Genomic DNA, 7,867 nt, shown 5'->3' on the forward strand with positions numbered 1-7,867 from the left:
AATCAGTATAATCAAACACAGCTGGACTCAAATGAAGGTGTAGAACCATCTCAGGGATGATCAGATGAAATGGACAGAGCCTAAGTTAAATATATGAGTGTCACAGCAAAGGGTCTGAATACTTATGACCATGTGATATTTCAGTTTTTCTTTTTTAATAAATCTGCAAAAATGTCAAATTCTGTGTTTTTCTGTCAATATGGGGTGCTGTGTGTACATTAATGAGGAAAAAAATGAACTTAAATGATTTTAGCATATGGCTGCAATATAACAAAGAGTGAAAAATTTAAGGGGATCTGAATACTTTTCGTGCCCACCGCATATACTCACACACTGTAGGACAATGGATCAGACAAAATATGCATTGAAAAGATGTTCCACGAGTCTGTTGTAGGCAGACTAATAAAAAGTGAAAATAATAATATATGAATACCTTAATACAGCAACATTATTCTGATACTTTTTCAAATCTGAATTAGGTTGTTCAAGGTTTCTTGAAGCTGCATTTACAAAAAGAGACTGTCTATTACAGAGCTAATCCTGTCTGACCAATACCTAATCAGTTTAACGAGGGCAGAATCAGCATCAATACAATTCCAGTGTATCAAACTGGTGCATTGATATGGGTCAGAAGCAGGGCAGCAGAGGTGCAGACACTAGTCTAATACAAAAAAGCTTCAGTCAATCAACCCGGTGCACAGCGTCGATGCACATGGAGATCACAAAAAGATACGTGGACGCACACAATCCACTGATCCTCACTCAGCAGGGAGCAGTCTGAGTGTGGGAGCTGAATATTCAGCGACACAAACATTGCATTAATAAGATGCACATGCACACGCACACCCGCACGTAACAGCTGTTTCCCATGTAGTTTTTTTTTTGTGGTCCTGATCTTTTTTTTCTTTCCCTTTTTTCTTCTTTTATTGAAACAAAAACACTAACAAAACAGTACCGAACATGGGAGACAAGACAACAGTTACATGACATTACAAAAGGATATAGAGTGTTAAACGAGGTTGTAGTGTGTGAAGTGTGGGTATTTCCAACTTTCCCATGTAGTTATTTGCTTCTGTCTAATGAACTTCAAGTTGAATTTCAACCAGTTTGGCACTGTTGCTCAGTGCACTGAGGAGATGGAAAGAGAAACGTGCAAAGAGCCAGAAACCAAAAACAAACAACAGAAAGAAAGCAAAGGAAGCACAGGAGGTGGAGAAGTCAAGACTAGGAGAGGAATGAAAAGAGTGTTAGAGCACCATATTGACAGTTATAACACCCTTGAATGCGCCTGGTGGTAGACATGTAACCGAAAAACAAGATAAAGGCAGCTGTAAGTTGGCTCTATGGCTAATAGGAGCAAAGTTGAACCAGAAGCTGAGGGAGAAGAAGGCCAGCGCTACTTCATCTTTCTTCTTCTTTTATCCCTCTGTGCTCTGATGAAACTGGCTGTAAAAATGCTGCAGGCGTGCATTCTCATTACTTTTTTTTGTAGGAGCTTATGATTTTCACTAGACGGGGATTTAAATATTTCTGTCTCAATGAAAATTAAATCATCTCTTTCATTTCTTATCCCCCCTCCACGCTTCTGGTTCCTCTGATAGCACCTTATTTCCGAAGCCAGCAGCGGGTACGCTCCTTCCAGGCGCTTGTCCAGTGGGGTTAGCAAAACACAAAAGGGATCTGAATATCATGAGGAGGGCTCAGTATGCAGATAGAGAAGTTGTTTACAATTAATCCACAAGGCTCTGGATGAAAGTATTGTGATTATAAGCTATTATCATGACAGAGGTTTATTAGCTGCTGTCAGAGGAGGAGCTGAATGGTGTCGTGGAGAAAAAGAAACCCTGCAAACTCAGCAGAGAAGAGGGGTAACTGACACCAGCAGCCACACACTCCATCGTGTGTCAGAAACAGACCAGCCTTAACTAGCCTAGCTATAGCAAGGTGAGAGCCCCAGGACGTCTAAATTTGATCTTGTACCTTATGTTTGTTAAAATGGAGCATGGAGAATGAAAAACAGGTCATCTCTGAAATCACATATGGTAAAGTCCCATCAGCACTAGGGATCAGTGTTCACCTTAGTGCCAGATTGTGATTCTCATGTATTTCACACTCTTCATGTGACAGAGATGACTCTTCTGTTAACCTGCAGAACTGACATGTTTTAACTCTGTACTATCATTTGACAGCACTCACCAAGATTCTGTATTTTCTTGAATCATTGTCGACTCTTCTAATGAATCAAAAATAATCTGGTCCATGTGTATGTAATGCACAAGAGTCACAAGGACCTGTAGGACCTGTGTCTGATCTCATTGTCCCCACGAGGTCAGTCAATATAATGTGGCTGCAGGGTTTGCTACCATGTGATATTCAAAGCTTACTGGAGTTGAGTGACACCTGCCCAACATTGATATGGGAAGAGATGAAGACAGGGGGGACACGGGGAGAAGGAGGAAGTGTGTCTGTGTGAAGAGCGAGGGAGTAAATATTGGGGAGAGGCCAGCTGAGGGGAATGATGGGTGGTACTGGAGGAAGGTGTTCTTCTCGAGCAGACTCCAATTACATCCAGGGTGTGAAACTGTGCATAACAATCTGTTTGTCATCCTGCTACAGCAGTAAACGTCCCACTGGCTCCGGCTGCTGCTGCGCACGCCACTTTGCAAGAACACATTCCCTGTCAGACAGAGTGTGCGCTAGGGGGCATAAATCCTCAGCCCCTGTCAGAGCATGCCTATAACAATCCAGCAAAAGTCCTGCATGACCATTAGCGCTCTGCTTTCCCGCCTCCCACAACAAATCTATCCCCGACACCTACACCCATCTCCACAGTGGGCTTCCCTCCATTAGCCGCTCAAATGGCATGTTTGTGACTGAGCAGGCTGGTCCAGGCGACAGACGCTACTGGCTGCTTATGGTAGCAGAGTGAAAGCAAATGACTCATGCACCCTTTATATCCCTCAGCACAGCTAAAAGAGATGTGGAGTGTCAAGGAGAGTTCAAAGGAAACCTGAGTGCAGTGCCAGCACAAAGGACCAGAAAACAAGAAGGAGAAGAAGACACGCTGGAGGTTACATATTTGGGAGGTTGAGAGTTGCACCTGGAGCTGTGAAAAGAAACAGGACTCAGTCAAGTTGAGTGCTGCTGATGTGTCATCAATTAATCTTAAAGAGGAAGCCAGCATTTGGTGAGTGAATCACAGACACCAGCTGACACGCGCTTGACAAATGTGTAGGAGTAAAAGGAAACCAGGTAGACGCTTGGATCATCAGAGGAAACACTCAAACACAACTGCAGCTCGAGATGAAAGGATGAGTGATGTTCCGCAGGGACCTGAGCAGCAGCGGCAGCGCAGCTCGAAGGTATAAAGTCATCCAATTAAAGTCCATGCTGTGTGCACATGAGGACAGACGAGCCATGCCTGACCAATGTCCTTTCAAGGGCAAACTCCTAACCAGATGCCCAGGTCACTCTGTGGTGGAGTGTGGATGTAAGTGTGTGTGTGTGTGTGTGGTGGGGGGGGCTCGAGCATGTGGGGCAATGGCCTGCAGTGACAAATGAATGCTTATAAGCCATGTGTCAGCTCTGCAAACACTTCCACAATGAGCACATCCATGCCCTTCCTCCTTATGCATTCAACAGCACCTCTCTTCTCTCCGAGCTCATCACAGAACCGCTTGTTGGAACTAAATATCACCACGCAACAGATGGAAATTGAATTCCTTTAATCAGGCTGAAAAACAGCTCGCGGATAAAAGGCAATGGTGCTGAAGGAAGAAAGCCTCTGTCTGTCCTGCTGGGTGACTCATGTGTCCTGCAGGCCAGAGAGGTGAAGAGGTCATCTGTCCAACTACAAGCCGCATGAGGTGACAAGCAGCATTTCTATTAATGGTGTTCTCAATGTACTGCTTTACTTTAAAATTAACCTGCTAGCTATGACTTTTAAAGTGGAAAAAGGGGGTTGTTGTTCTAAAAGTGGGATTGCTAGAATGAAAACCTATGCTTTTTCATATTTATAAATACTGAGGAAATAAGCTCAGCATCACTTCAGTCTATAAAAGCAGATAGCAAGGACAGATGTTACACAAATAATGACGTACTCGGTTGTGTAATGATGAAACATGTTGAAACACTGGTATCAATTTATTATTTCCTAGTAAATAATGAGTTAACACTGGAGGCGTTATCGCTGTTACTGAGCCCTAGCCCCATCTTGTGACTCTTATGTGACCTCGAGTCACATTAACCTGCAAAATAGATACATGTCGAATTTAATCCTGCACTGTTATTTAACAACACTCGCCCAAATTCTAAACGGTATCTCCCAAACCCTTGTAGGCTCTTCAACACAGAATCAAAATTAATAATCCGGACCAATCCAGGAAAAAGATCATTTTCTTGGCTATTCATTAATCTCATATAAACAAAGATGGCGACAGGCAGTGATGTTCTCACACTGAACAAAAGGCTCTGCCAAATGACATCCGGCTTCATCACAAGTTTAAATATTCAGAGCCAAATAAATCCACGCATACCAAAGAAGATTCATGAAATGTAAACATGATCTGTTATGGATGAGGATTAGGGTCACTGTAAAAAGTTCTGACTTTTTTTCTCCGAATTCTGCGACACTGTTTGAGTGTCAGCCATTCTCAATTCATTGATTGGGCTCCAGGTTTGCGAACAGCTGATTCCAGTTGATGTTTTGTGACATCAGAAGCCTGGTGTTGCCATTACTTTTCCCACCATCACTTTATATGTTTTATGGGTGTGTTCAATAAAGACAAAAAAGATCATGACTGTTTCTATTGTATCAGCTTAGATATATTGTGTTTGCTGATATTTCTGGCTTTGGTGAAGATCAGATCACATTTTATGACCAATTTATGCAGAAACCCAGGAAACTGCAACAGTGCCATTACTTTTCTTGTGGCTGTATATGAAATTCTTCTAGATGAACATCTGAAATTGCCTGAACTGAGAGAGTGAGCCCTCATAGGGCAAGTGGCCCTCGTGGATCTTCACTACAGAAACCTTATTTCTGCCCATCTCTGCACAGTCAGCCTGTGTTACTGGTGACCCAGACGGCAGCAGCGGCGGTAAGCAGACAGAGAGAAACACTGTCAGAATAATGGATTAGGCCCAGAGCAGGATGCACAGCTGCCTTGCAGCATGATTGTAATGCAGGAGACTTCTCAGTGAAACCTTGGGACAGCGATTAGCTTGGAAGCAAATCACAGCTTGTCTGTCCTGCGGGAGGAGTCTCATGGGGGAAGTGATTCAGCCAAATTGTCAGGCAATAGGCTCAGAGGAGAGGACCTCGGCCATTCCAACCCACATGAAGTTTGTTGTGAACAAGTGAAAACATGAACCAGGAAGGTGACAAAAAAAGTTTTCATATTTATCATGGAAGAGTTATTTGTGGAGTTTTGGACACCACCTGTCCTTGTGATGGTCGTCCTGCTGCTTTTTATTGTCGCACAGATGGACCTGCAGCAGGCGTACCTGGTAATGTGATCAGCCCCGAGGCCGTCTGTCAGCACTGAGCCTGTGAAAGCCTCAGTCACAACTATTTGGCTATGCAGCACATTATGCTCCAGTGTACAGACGTCTGCTCAGGCCAGCCATCTATCATAGCACTTTTTGCCAAGTCAGCAGATTCTCGTGGTGGTGGGCAATCAGGGGAAAGACCTCTCAGGTTCTGTTTCAGCATCTGTGTGTGTTTGCAGCCTTGGAAGTTTGGATTTTCACAGGGTATAACGTATAGCCCTTTACAGCAGCAGTAAACCATGTCACAGTCCAATATAGCCATCTATACCCCTGGGACTCCTGAGTGCTCCAGCATGTGGAAACTCAGCTGGGACACTTTATTCAATTAAGATGACTTAACCATTTTATTGACAATCTGGCCAGGCAACGTGCCACGCAGCCTCGTCTTTGACTCGTCGGACAAAGTCTGTCTATTATTCACCTATCTGTAAGAAAAAGGATTGGCAATTTCAAACCATTACTTTCATAACTGATTTATTTGCCGTTGATCCTCACAATGTCAGAAACCAGTGAAAACATCAGTGGGAAAAAATTTCCCAAGTAAATGTGACATTAAATAATTTCCTTGTTTAATCAGCCCAGAACCTAAAGATATTCTGTTTACCAACACAGAAATCAAAGAAAAACCAAAAACAGTCACAACTCAGAAGCAAATTTTTGGATTTTTACTTGACAAATGACTTCTTGATCATAAAAATAGCTGCCAATCATTTTTGTGACTCTACTAATCAATTAATCAACCAGTTGTTTTAAAAAATATCATTGTAAAAGTGACATGATACCATCTAAGGCCCTCATTAGTGCTTTAAAGTTATTAAGGGATTAAAAGATTATGGATTATTATCTCTGTTTTATATTAAAGGGCTGCAACTAACGTTTCTTTTTCATTATCTATTAATCTGTTGAATTTTTCTTGATTAATCATTTGCTCAACAAAACATCAGAAAATATTTGTAAAAAATGGTTATCACAGTCTCCTAGACTTCAAGATGTTTGCATATTGATTTATATGACTGATCAAAATAATCTCATCCTGTTGATCAACTTATCAGATAACTGGCTGACCCTTGTACCTTCCATATTCAACACCTTTGTGCTTTACACTGTTGGTCACACACAGAAACATCTGAAGTTCTGCCACCTGACATTTCAAAGACTATACTGACCAATAAAGACTCAACACAGTTAATCAATAATGACATAAATTGCCAGGTGCAACCCTGTGACTGACCAACTTCACCATAGTCTGTCAGAATGACACGTGCAGGTGAGCAGAGCCTTCTCAACAGTTGAGATGCCAGTTTTCTCAGCAGACATTGCCACAGGTGTTACTAATAACACTGATGATTTCTGTTTTCCATTAAGTGTCCCTTAAGTGAGCCAGCACACACAGGACCTTGAATAGAATACACTGTACCCATTAGGCATGTGCTTATATTGCTATTACATGTTAAAATGCCTGGCATGAAAATAGTTTGTTGACTGCCCTGTCCTCCGTGCCAGGCTCATCACTCTGCTGTTCCTTAAAAAAAAAATGTCCATGGTGGATGCACCAGAAAGATAATCCTGCAACGTCCCAGGTCTTTACTGGGACTGAGCCCCCGATGGGGGCTAGCAATGAGATATGAACACAGTGGTAGCCACGTTTCAGCGTTTGGTAAAGGGACAGACGAGGGTCTGCAGCAGAGTGGTGCACGTAGAATATTAGTATTATTATGTTATGTGACAACTGCAATATATTCTTCACTGACCATCCCACGTTATAATCCGACTCGAGAACCACCACCCTGGCCCAGCATGACTTCATGTCTTATATTTTTAAATGAGCTGTGGATTTCTCATCCTGAGTACAAGTAAAATGTACTGGAGCTGAAACAATAAGATGATTCTTCAAATAGCTGAATGGCAGAAAATTAATCAGCTACTATTTTGACCGGGAATTAACTGTTTAGGTGATTTCAAAGCAGAAATGCCAAACATTTACTGTTCCCAGCTTCTAAAATGGGAAGATTTGATGTTTGTTTGTTTTTTTTTTTAAATCCGCGTTATCATTTTGGTTTTCATCTGTGGGCCTGACAAGCCAAGATATCTGACATCACTTTGTGTTTTAGGAAGCTGCAATGGGCATTTTCCATTATTTTCTGCCACTGTAAAGACCAAACAACCAATCCGTAATCCAGATGATTTTTGTCAGAATGAAGTATACAAGCACATACTCATTCACTATCACTGGGTCTCATGCTGAAGACAGCAGCACCTCCTCAACCTCACAGATGAGATAGCTCCAATCTGTAGGAAATGAATTACTATAACACTC

General features: G+C 42.2%; 1 protein-coding gene across 1 annotated transcript in view; it reads right to left on the reverse strand.

The window, feature by feature from the left end:
- The window catches only part of hs2st1a (heparan sulfate 2-O-sulfotransferase 1a), a 25,243-nt gene that overhangs the window by 16,648 nt on the left and 728 nt on the right, over positions 1 to 7,867 (reverse strand). The gene's annotated exons all lie outside the window — the stretch shown is intronic.

The sequence above is a fragment of the Monopterus albus genome, unplaced genomic scaffold (assembly GCF_001952655.1).
Source record: "Monopterus albus unplaced genomic scaffold, M_albus_1.0 scaffold172.1, whole genome shotgun sequence".
NCBI classification, from domain to species: Eukaryota; Metazoa; Chordata; class Actinopteri; order Synbranchiformes; family Synbranchidae; genus Monopterus; species Monopterus albus.